The sequence below is a fragment of the Ochlerotatus camptorhynchus genome, unplaced genomic scaffold (genome assembly GCF_037179485.1).
Source record: "Ochlerotatus camptorhynchus isolate MF236.1 unplaced genomic scaffold, CSIRO-AGI_Acam_v1.1 ptg000592l, whole genome shotgun sequence".
Classification (NCBI taxonomy): domain Eukaryota; kingdom Metazoa; phylum Arthropoda; class Insecta; order Diptera; family Culicidae; genus Ochlerotatus; species Ochlerotatus camptorhynchus.
In genome coordinates, this window is record NW_027041072.1 from 232,667 (window position 1) to 245,161 (window position 12,495).

At 36.6% G+C, this 12,495-nt stretch overlaps 1 protein-coding gene across 3 annotated transcripts in view; it reads left to right on the forward strand.

Moving 5' to 3' along the window:
* The window catches only part of Zmynd8 (Zinc finger MYND-type containing 8), a 42,060-nt gene that overhangs the window by 1,211 nt on the left and 28,354 nt on the right, over positions 1–12,495 (forward strand). The gene's annotated exons all lie outside the window — the stretch shown is intronic.

Below are 12,495 nucleotides of genomic sequence, written 5' to 3' on the forward strand. Positions count from 1 at the left end.
TCAAATTAATAGATAGAAGCACAGTGCTCTTCCGTGAGTATAAAAAATCAATATTCGCAGATGGATTCGTTGGGACGTAAATTTGGTTGAAATCCTAAGGACGTGCACTTGAGGATTGAAGTACATTATTGCATATTGACAGTATTCTACGGGGTCGATAGCAGTTAAGGAACCATGAATGTCTGCAAAAGCAGTGATCGGCCATGTTTTAGGTTTAGGAAAATACGTTACAAGGGCGGTCATTTAAGTATGTCCCTTACGCGTTCCGCGACACTTAGGCCACTTGCCATAGTGAAAGCGAAGAGGCGAGCGAAGCGTTGAAATTACATTATTGGTATTATGCCTTACATTCGTTTCAACGCTGCATAATATTTCCGAGTTGGTTTTCAGTTCAGAGCTGGTAAATATGACGGCCGTCATGTAACGATGAGAAAACAGGTCCTCTCACTATAAAGAGACGAAACTACCTCACACAAAACACAAAAATTGTATCTTTAAACATTTTAACATTTCAAATTAAAAGCTTCTCGAATTTGGTAGTTTTAACTACGAATATTTTCAAAATGAATTGTTCTTCTTTGGTTTGAAAGTTTTTCTTTCACTATCGACATGGTATTTTAAAAGTTCATACTTTCAAAACAAAATCACCTCTTGAAAAGCTCATTGTCATGGTCCAAAAATCCAATAGGGCATATAGTATGAGAATCAAACCGCAGAAAATTAATCGTGCATCGTGCAGTTCCGGGAACCGATTCCGGTACCGGAGGTAATGAGAAAGAGTAAACTTTTCGGAGAAGGTAAGATTGCAACAGATATTTCGAGAGTGGTTTTGAAAAACTAAATGATTATTTTCCAGATCGCCAGCATATTGGGACGTTAGAGCACACTGCAGAGTTTTTCGGTGGCTATCAATAGAGTTTGCAATGTATCGCTGGAGGGATTACAGATTCCGTTCGTTTCTATAAGATACTGGTAAGATTTAGTCGCACCAGGTTTCGCTGCTTATCGTCGGCCAGCAGTGTAAACAAGATGCACTTTCGTTCGACAAAAGTTCACTGGATGTTGGAGCCCCGCGTCTGGGAGAAAACCTTCACGAAAGCCATCCGCCAAAGAAAACATCCCTGATATTAACATCCAGATGTGAATGAAAAATAAAATATGTGTATATTAGCAAAATATTTAAATAAATATAAATATTGGTTACGTTTCCTTTCATAAAAGCAATTAAATTAAAAATAATTCGTATTTGAGATGAAAACTTATACTAATTACGGTGAAATAGCCTTCTTTTGAAGCAAAACTTTTCCAACGTCAATCTAAAAGTATTCGGTTTTTAGTTTGACAGTTCTACAATTCGATTTGAAAGTTTAAACTTTTAAAATTAATAATATGCTAAACTTTTGTTTTGACAGTTGGCTGACTTTCATTTTAAAAGTTAGATACTTTCTACCAAAAAGAACCAATGCAAACTTTTAATTCTATCAACGGTTTTTTTAATTTTATCAATGATTATTTTTTGTGTGTATCATTAGCTTTCTCGTCATTTTTCAATGATCAAGCACTCATGAGAATAATTCTTATGTTGTTTTGACATCAACATTTCTAACTGATTTAGATGAATTTAAGCAAACAACCGTATGAAATCGGTAAAGTGAATACACTATTAAGATTTCCTCGGTACAAGTAACTTTAAAGGCATTAGATGAGCTAGTAATTACGATGACCACAACACATGACAACAAATTCGATGAGATTTTGAAGAAAATCTATCATCGTTTTCTGATCCAATGATAGTGACAGAAGTATCTCTGTAAGGCTCTGAACCATTTGAAGAATTTTTTAACTTTTTATTAAAATTTGATAGATGGAAAGTTATCGACTAACCCTGCTATCCGAGCATGGTTATTTCTGACAGACAAGAAGTTAAATTTGGACAACCGTGGCTCGAAAACCGGTCGATCGACAGCACGGGGATTTTCGAACATAGAAAATAACTTTCGAAATGTCACTTTTAACCACGAGTTAAATTTAATTCAGCAAATGGTTCACAGCCTAAGGCTCTGAACCATTTGGCGGATTTTTTTTTAACTTTTGGTTAAAATTTGACAGATGGAAAGTTATCGATTAACCCTGCTATCTGAGCGTGGTTATTTCTGACAGACAAGAAGTTACATTTTGACAACCGTGACTGAGTTCTGCTCGAAAGCCGATCGATCGGTAACACAAGGATTTTCGAACATAAGAAATAACTTTCGAAATGTCACTTTTAACCACGAGTTAAATTTAACTCGCGAAATGGTTCACAGCCTGCATATCGCGTGAGATCTTTCATTGAAAATGACATTTGCCAGCCCTGGTTCAGTTTTGCCAAACAATTAAAGTTTCTTCTTATTCTTCTTCTTCTTCTTCTTCGCATTTCAAGCTTATTGCATATCGCATATTAGCTTATTGCGAGCTCTCAACTTAGTGTTCTAGATGCACTTCCACAGTTATTAATTGAAAGGTTTCGATGCCTGTACCATTTTTGCATTGGTATAATTGTGTGGCAAGGCAAGGCCAATCATACTTCTATGCCCAGGGAAGTCGAGAAATTTTCCAACCCGAAAAAATCCTAGACCGGACCGGGAATTGAACCCAGCCACCTCCAGCATGGTCTTGCTTTGTAGCTGCCCCTTTACCGACTGAGCTAATGGATGCCCCAGTTAAAGTTTGTCAGATTGATTATATTTTCATATAATCAGCATGTCGAAAAATTCTTGTTTTAAAGCTTGCTTCGTACCATTGCTTATAATGTGATGCGACAACAGATTTGATTGTGTGCGGGTAAGTCTTTAAATCGTACAAATACAAATATGAGAGCAGGTTTATTAAGCATTCAATCACAGTGAAAAAAATAAGTAGGCTTAAACGTGCGAAGGCTTCAAAACATTAGAGAGCCGACTATCGCGAGAAACAATGGGGTAAAAAACCTAATCATTGTTGTTATCATAAATAGTTTATTGTGTTGTCGCTATACTTCAACAGGCTGACTAAAGCCCCAATGATATTATCATAGTTATAAAACAACAAAAGTTACATGCCAAAAAATCATTCAAAAAAGCAGTAAAAAATACATAGAACAGGATATCTACTGTAAAAACCTGGAAAATCAGGGAATATCAGGGTATTCAATAGTTGGACCTGAAAAATCAGGGAATTTAGTTCAAATTCAGGAAAATATTTCTTTATAACAGAAACTTATTAATACGTATGGCTGACTTCGCTAGTTTCAAACGACTTAATTACTCGGTGTAGTTTGAGGATGGTTTTTCATTTCAAATTTTAAATAGAGTTGAGAACTTGTGGTTGTTCAATGGTTGATGTTGCATTTTTGAAAGTTGAGCAAAAGTTTCTCAAATAAAAGGGATTTTGAGCCTATTATAAATTCAGCTCCTACAGTCAGTCAGTTGAATGGCATGGTTTCAACTGAGTTGATCAATTGACTTGCCTTGTCTAAACCCAGCTTTAAGAGAAGATGTTGATTTTTTTCTGAATACTACTAGTTTTGGTTCCTTATTGTGTTCTTAACAACTTGATTAGCTCGGAGAAACTAACTAAGTGAGAATTTAGGATAATGGTCTTGCTTGACAGGATTTTTTTATTGCTTAGAGTAGCACTTATATGATTGAATAATTATTCAAATATACGAAGACAAGCATTGCCTTTGACATCATAGAGTGGTTTTTATTGAGTATTCTAGGCAGTCTTGTAAGCGGTCACGGTAGTCGACACATTTTCTGTGATAATCGACTGCTTTTGCCTCCGACACTTGGAAAACAAGCTAATAGTACAGTACCAAACTAAAATGTCATACGACAGGCTCTGTCATATGACACTGTCGCCGAAGCTGATGTTGTGGTTGTGTGAATTCTGAAAATAGCAAGCAATGATGTCCTAGGAATAACATTTCTGATCAGAAATGGTTTAATTTACACCAAATTGAGGAATTAGAACGAAATTACTCATGTCATATGATATTTGATAATTTTCTTTTCTCTCGAATGTTATTCTACCAGTTGTGCTGTGTGAGAGAGACGACGGTAGAGCATTAGTGTAGGAATAAAAACAGACTGTCGCGCACGACAACGAAGCGAGTGTAGTAAAAAACGTCAATAGTTTCAACCCCTGATTCTAGGTCTTTATTGGAAACCTAGTTAGCATCTCAGTAAAGTTTTTGTATTGTAATGTTGCAGCTATTGCAATTTAGATGGAATTAACTTACAGAATTTTGGGGGTGAAAGCGCTGTTTTTACGATTTCTCACTGGAGGAATCCGCCCGTGAATTAGCTTTTGTTTAAGCGTATTATCTGGAATAATTTTCTTGCGGAGCTCGGTCTCAAAATGTGCTCAAGTCAAAATAAATATAACAGGATTAAAAATAAGTGTTTCATATGTTAAATGCAGAGTGACCAGTGAACCGGGAAAACCAGGAAAATGCTGGGATTTCGAAGTCACCGGGAAAAATCGAGTCCCGTGAATTTAAATGACAAATCTGGAAAAATATACCTCGTCCTCTTTTCGAAGACAATGAGATTTCAAGACCCTTGGATTGCACTAGATTTTAAGGATACAGTCAACTTGAATTTTTTTTTTCAAAACAAATTTGAGTAGATGTTTGAATGAATTTTTACTAAAACTTCCAAAAGTGAAGAGGTTTGCAGTATTCGTGAAAATGACCAAAGGAAGCGAATTTTGAGGGTACGAAATTCTACGAAGATCTATAAGGAAATTTCTAGGATAATTTCAAGCGCATTTCGAATGGAATTTCTAGAGAATTTTAATGAGTATTCCATGCAATTTCCAGAATAATTTAGAGAAAAACTCCAAAATAATTCTGAGCAAAATTTTAAGACAAATCTCGGCGGGAGAATTTCCCCTGCCCGATGGTGTTGGCAGGGAAGGGGATTACAAGTTTTGCTCATAAAAGCTAATAGGCCCTCTTCAATTGTTTGTCGAGAATCTGAGGTGAATAGCATGGGAACTGTATGGAGAATTTCAAGCAAATTTAAAAAAGGAAGCTCCAATGAATTCTTCGAAGGAGTTTAAAATTCGAAGAGAATCTATAGAACGAATTTAAGAATTTTTCGGAGTGTTCTACAGATAATTTCTGTACTGTTATAAAGACATTTTCAAGGGACGTCCAGAGAGAATTTAAAATTTATTTTAGAAGAATTCTGAAAAGAACTCACAATCAAATAAAAGTAACGTTTTGAGCGTAGAAAAAGGCGCTGCTGTGTTAGAAATCACGGCTCAATCACATTCTTTTTTATGCTTAGTTCAAATGTATATCGCTAATCCGGGAGAAAAACGGGAAACACCAGGAAATTGCTGGTCACGATGAAGATGGATGAGATTTGGATGAATTTATGCCCCTAGGGTTGAGTTCGGAAGCAGTCAGAAAAGAACTTCTAAGGGTGAGAAAATTGCCATGTGACGGACGTCTTCTCGTATCAGTGAGTAAAACGTGGTAAGAAACGGATCATGAACTTGCTGAAAACTTTAAGCGATTAGGCAAGCCTTTTTTGTAGATTCATATCGAGATGGTTGCAGTTTTCCTTCACACGTCGCTTTCAATCACAGTACCATCCCGGTTACTACTTCAACTGCATACCTGGCATTTACCACGTTTAAAATGTAGGTATGTATTAAAAAACATTTTTGGCAACACGTGATTTCTGAATTTGATATTGTACTGGCACAGACAAACAGACATAACACATTGAATATTTCTCATTGTAAAACATCGTCGCTAAAACATTACCGCCATCTGTTGAGTACACTATGGTGGGTAGTACGCTGAACAGATGGCGGTAGTGTGTAAACGTCAAACGCAAGGGAATTTACTATGCGCGCCACAGGTGGCAGTACTACCAACTGATATACTTTCAAATAGACCGTTAAATGCTTGTTCGATGAAAAACTTATGAGTGTTATGTCTGTTTGTCTGTGGTACTGGGTTAGAGCACAAAGACCAGACGTCCAACTTCCACCAGAAACTTGTGTAAAGATAAGTGGAACGTCGCCGTTATGTAGCGCTAGCATCTCCTGATTTCCTCTAAAAAATTTCCACTTTCGACCAATTTGGCGCTAGTATCGATAAATTTTCGGTTGAAAATTACCACTCGGCGCTACCGGCACTTAATGTCTAGTGTAAATTGTGCAACACCAGCGCTATCAGGTTGTCAAAGAGGGTTTTTAAGTGGGGAAGTCGGCGTTAGTGGCGCTTAAGTCGAATAGTTATCTTTACACAAGTTTTTACTGAAATTTAGTTCGAGTCTCAACGTCTGTTCTCTGTTTGTCCCAATTAAGCTAAATAATCTCATATCAGTACCATCCTGAAATTTTATCGTCCATAATTCAAGTCAAAGTTCTGCAAGTTGAATTGTCATATTTTTTGCTGATACCGTGGACCCCCGGTAATATGACCGGTTTAATCTGAACACTTTTTAATTTGAACCCCGCTTATCTGCACGGCGTGCAAACTAAAAATTGCCTAAACGTCATTTTGCACATGGAACGGAGTTTAGCGAAATGGAACATTGCAAAACGGAACGCAGAATCAAAACAAAACAGCAAATAAGGCAACCAGAAACACGTTGATACGGTTACTAGAAGTTCAAATTAAAAATGAACCCCGTTAATATGAATGAGGTGTCGTTCAGATTAGCGGGGGTCCACGGTATAACAAAACATGCAAGCTTCATTGCAACTGATTTTACTTTAAAAAATATCAATAGATTTGCTAATATTTACATGTGAGTTGCACTTCGTAACTTAGACTACAATTTTCTCAATGCCTACTTTTTCCATATGGGACTGATCTGCAATTATAAGCAGTTAAATTTGGTATTTTGTAAAAGTAGAATTAAACATATTTGTAGTTCTGTGACTAAGGTTTCAACTCAATTGATCATAAGACAACAAAATTAAAGTTGATACTCATCCCATGTAACAATTCTGGATCAACAATAGAAAAGGGCATTTGTAAACAAACCGTTCCAGAGCCCATTCCTCACAAATCGAAGGCCGCCCACACGAACCAACACCATCATCGTGTAGGTGGAAGTTTCCCCTATCCGATGATCAACCTGGTCCATACAAGGTGTGGAGATCTAGCAACAATCAATACGAAACTAACGATTTTAAATTGGCTCACTACTTGACTAGCCTATTGGTCCCAAGCAAACGATTAACGTACCCGATATAAGTCAAATTCTAGTACTACAAAATGTTTGTTTTGATTCGCTATGAAAGTTTGACAGATAAAATGAGTGGTTAGTGGATTTTCCTATGTTTCGAGGGGTGAATCGATTAGCTTGGGACCGAAGGTAGTACCAGAGCTGATCCAAAAAGTTGAGCACGTTTCTTCGGGACCTACTAGTCTTAGAGTTACCTCTATGGATCTAGCCCTGACGTATGTGATGGTAGAGGGAAAAATGTAAACTTTGCGGGAGACGATGGTGACGACGTCATAGCACTCGAAAGGAAATTTGCGAAATAAGAAGTAAAACAAATCCTAGCTATTTTTGCATGATGATTTTGCTTGATTGTATTCTTTTATAAAGTCGCCGCGAAATATTAGCTGGCAATTTTTATTTTATAATAACTCCTTACTTGAAAACAGGCAAAAACTCACAAACAGGCTGCTTTGTCATGGTATACAGTGTGATAATTCAATAATCAATAAATTATCTCAACATTTAGTGGCAGACCATTCATAAATTTTGGTAACATACATACATTCTGTAATCCATATTAATTTTCCTATGCAAGCGCCGATCGAAACAAACGCTATGACGTCACTACAAGGGTGATTGAGTAAACGAAAGAAACGAATCGTGCGTAGCGGAATGAAAGCCGAGTGAAAAACGAAGTGCACCAATACATTCAGGCCTACAATTCCACACCTTGTATAGACCAGGTTGTCCGATGATGGCGTTGGTTTGCGTGTGTAGCCTGCGCTTTGTGAATAAATGGCTTTGGAACGGGTTGTTTACAAATGCTAATGGGCCCTTTTCTATATTTGATCCAGAATTTTGGTTGTATCACACACATTTCGAAAAAGTAGTGTAAATTTCTGTTCAATATAATGCACATGGAGCGTCAAATATCATATAAGATATAAATCGTGTAAACTTCCGAGACATTTCATGAAATGTTGCAAATAGTGTATACAAAAGGTCATCTTTGTAAACAGCATTGCTTACAAGTTGCTCGTTTGCGTGAAATGAAATGCAAGTTTACGTGAATGAATGTTTACACAAGTTAAACAAGTATTGTATGACATATTTTGGTCTTGAAGAATCCTCTAATGCTTTATAAAACTTGCAATGTGACTTGGAATTAATCAATTGTATATCACATATACCACTATATTCTCTTGTTTACATATCTTTCAAATTATGTCTTTCACTGTGGTAAAGTATAAAAAAAACATCAAAATTTCAAAAACTCTATCATTCGCAATTTGTTCGCTGTGATTTTGCCGTTATTCTTACCAAGAAAGCTTACAGAGTAATTTTTTTGAATTTCCATTGGAAGAAAAGTGTTTGAATCGATACAGTTTTCCGAGTGGAGTAGTTCTAGTATAAAGCCTGAGCGAGACATATCCTGTTGCGAAGCTACTTGAAGATAGAGAAGCAGATTCATGCCTATAAAAAACATTGGATCCCAAACTTCTTGCATGTCCGATCATTCTTGGCATGCAAATGTTTGGCGCCGGAAACAATCAACGATCTAAAAAATATCCAAAATATGAATGGTCCAGAGATAAATTAAAAAAAATAATGTCTGCACTATGTCCTAACCAGGTACACAAGATTAGTCAGGACACCGTAGAATAAAGTTCAAATCTCACCCTGATAAGGCACGAATGATCCAAGAGTTTTAAAGTGACTATAATAAAAATAAAAAAAAAGATCTGAACTCCAGGCATTTTGGAAAACCTAATAAACCAAACCAATGATATTATGGGGATTCACAAAGGTTTACACATTCTATCATTAAGTCTAATCATCGTATACCCTGTTGAGTCTGCAGAACTTCAAGATTAGATATCCGGCATGCTCAACAATGTTGAGTGGTCATCGAACAAGATTAGATTTCGATTCACCTGTAAAATATCTCCACAATTTGGAGAATGATAAACATTTTGGTAACACATCTTTGTATTCCACAACATGTGGTTTGGCTTATAGAACTTCAGGATCGAAACTCCAGGAAGATTTGACCAACTTTTAATAATGCGTTTCTCCTGCTCAGGTATTTTGAATTGATATAAAGTCCTGTCAATTTAGACTCGGTACAGCGCTCCTAGTGGTTGGTTCTAGAATCTTTTGGCAGAAATTTGTTTACATTGTCTTTCTTTTGAAATCCTGTGCAAAAAAAAATGCTTTCTTGAATTGCCACGCGATGAAAGAAAAAAGAAGAGAATTAATTCTGTACACAAGATATGGGTACGAGGATCGCAAAGGATTTGAAAATGGCCAAAACCTCCGTCTGTGCAGGAACTGCTATCAAGGCGTCGAAGCGGTACAGTGGACCTGAAACTACGTCAGAACGTCATAAGCGAATCCAGGACTTTCGAACATGGATGCGGCCAACAAACTCGCAGTACAGTTCGGAATATACGCATTCGAGAAGGTTTCTTCAAGTATCGGCCTATTAAGCAACCTTACAGGACCGTAAAGTAAAACATTACGGCCCGAAAGCTGTATGAACAGATACTGACCAAATTCAACTATGGACGATGGAACGTATGTCAAATGGGACTCAAGCAGCTTCCGGGACAGAAGTTTTATGTTGCACGGAGATGTTCTCAAGAAATATAAATTTGTTTTTGCGAACAAGTTTACCGGTAAACTGATGATCCGGCATGGATTCGCAGCTGTGGCCAGAAGACTCCGATTTTCATCACAACCAACAATATGAACGGAAAGTTATACATCAATGAATGCTTGAAAATCCGTGTATTGCCGTTCATTAGGTCCCACCGTGGGGCTCCGTCAAGTTTTGGCCAGATTTGGCGAGTTGCTACTATAGTAAGAATGCGCAACAGTGGTATCGCGATAATGGAGTAGACGTCATTGAACCCTCAAACTGCCCGGATTTCGGCCCAATCGAAATGTATTGGGGTATGATCAAAGCTATACAGTGGCGTCGCCTTAACCTCAATCTACCTGTGCACCAACTCTCAAAACATAAACAATCATCAACATATTGCTTGCAATGGATAGATATCGAGTTAACTAAAAGATTAAGTGTGTTTTTCAATCGATTCAAGTATGAATATGGCATTAAATCTGTTTTTGAAAGTTGGTGCACAGGTAAAAAGTGAGGTTACGCGACGCCACTTACTGAAATAGAGTGGAAAATGGCTAAGGATGCTATTTCAATGGTCAGATACTAGAAAAAAAGAAGCCGTTAAGGTTGACCAGCAGCTTTTGCAGAAGTTGATGGCACGTATCAAGCCCAAAGTTCGAATTTTCATGTGAAAGGAATAAAAATCGCAAAACCCATATCGCATCTTTAAAGTACAAAATACATAACATTTTCTTCAAATTACGTTTTATTCTAAACCAAAAAGATTCTGAGATACATCCGATTGAAAGCGTACCGATTCTTAATTGGCAGGGAAGAGTATTTTTTGCAGAGAGACTCTTTGATTTTATACGAATTCATGATTCCATGAGATTGTTAATGTAAATCTTATCTCCTTTTTTTTTTCAAGTAGACGTATTGTAGAGCAATTTTGCTCTAACAATTATATGACTATCTCTAAATAATTATTTTTGGACGACTTTTTTGTTTAAGGGCAGGGGTGATGTTTGAGTTGGGTTTATTGAAAAATTTGATTTGAATGGACACCGTGCATGTTCGTTTGTGAACTATGTGAGAGTGTGGTACATGCTCGCTCAAATTTACTCATAAGTGAGTAAAATTCCACTCACTTTCGTTAAAAGTGGAAGTACCCTAAAGTGAGTAACTCCATGTTTACTCACTTTTGAGTAATATCTGCATTTGACAAAATCTGAGTTGCATTTACTCAGTTCCGGTTTTTGCAATATAGGCACAACTGAACAAAAGTTACTCAGTTTAGTAAATTTGACATTTTGAGAGGAAATTATTTTATTGAAGCTTTTGTGCAGCAAAATAAAAACGATTTACTTTATTTGAACCAGCCCAGTAGGCAACATGTTATACCGTGACAGCGGGCCCAAAACAGCAAAATAAACGATTTGAGCCCGGGACATGCTGCCTACTGTCAAACGCTGCTGATGGTATACCCGCATAAGCGCGAACCATAAATTGACCTTACCTAAAATGGTTATAAATTGTTTATAATCCCTGCTAAACTTCAACTGAAATGGTTATGGAACTTTACATGAACGTTTAATGATAAAGTTTGAACCTTAAGTATTATAGTTTTTTGGAAGTGGACCTTACAAATAATGGGTTGTTAAGAACCATTACCATTCAAAATTCTTGTTTTCTCCATACATTTTCGGAAAGAAAACTATACTAAAACCTTTAAACTTATGGTTTGAGAACATTAATGGTAATGGTTATGGTAACCAGTAAGGTCCATGAATGGTTTTGTAACATCGATCAACTTTATGTGGAATATATCGCGAATTGGTTGCCTGTAAATTACTGATTACCAATTCACGATATATTTCACGTAAAGTTGAGTGATAATACAAAACCATTAATGGACCTTACTGACTACCATAACCATAACCATTAATGTTCTCAAACCATAAGTAAAAACGTTCTAATATAGTTCTCTTTCCGAAAATGTATGGAGAAAACAAGAATTTGGAATGGTAATGGTTCTTAACAACCCATTATTTGTAAGGTCCGCTTCCAAAAAACCATAACACATAAGGTTAAAACTTTATCACACAAACGTTCATGTAAAGTTCCATAACCATTTCAGTTGAAGTTTAGCAGGGATTATAAACAATTTATAACCATTATCGGTAAGGTCATGTGATGGTTCGCGTTTATGCGGGTAGGTTTTGTTACTGGCCTGATTTGAACCGAATTATTTCCAAAATTAGATTTTATAAACACTAATCAACATAATGATAATAAATCTGCTTATTAAGCGATTTCACTGAAAGCCACAAGCATGTTGTCATCTTCAAGTGCTATTTCCGATCTGGGAAGTAACACATTGTTCATCTCTGGACTAAACTGGGACAACTTACGGATCAGTTTCTCATCATTTTTTTCTTCTGGAAATGAAAACCTTTTTGAATATATTGCTATTTCCCGATTTGCTCATAAAACTTACTTGCAATCCTATCATAGTGAACTTGCCTAGGGATCAAACCTGGGATTCTGAAATTCACAACCAGAAGTTCAGAAAAACGTGACCTGTGTAAATTTTGACTGATATCAAGCTTATCTCAGAAGAAAAACACCAATTGCTACTTACGCCAGTTACTACCC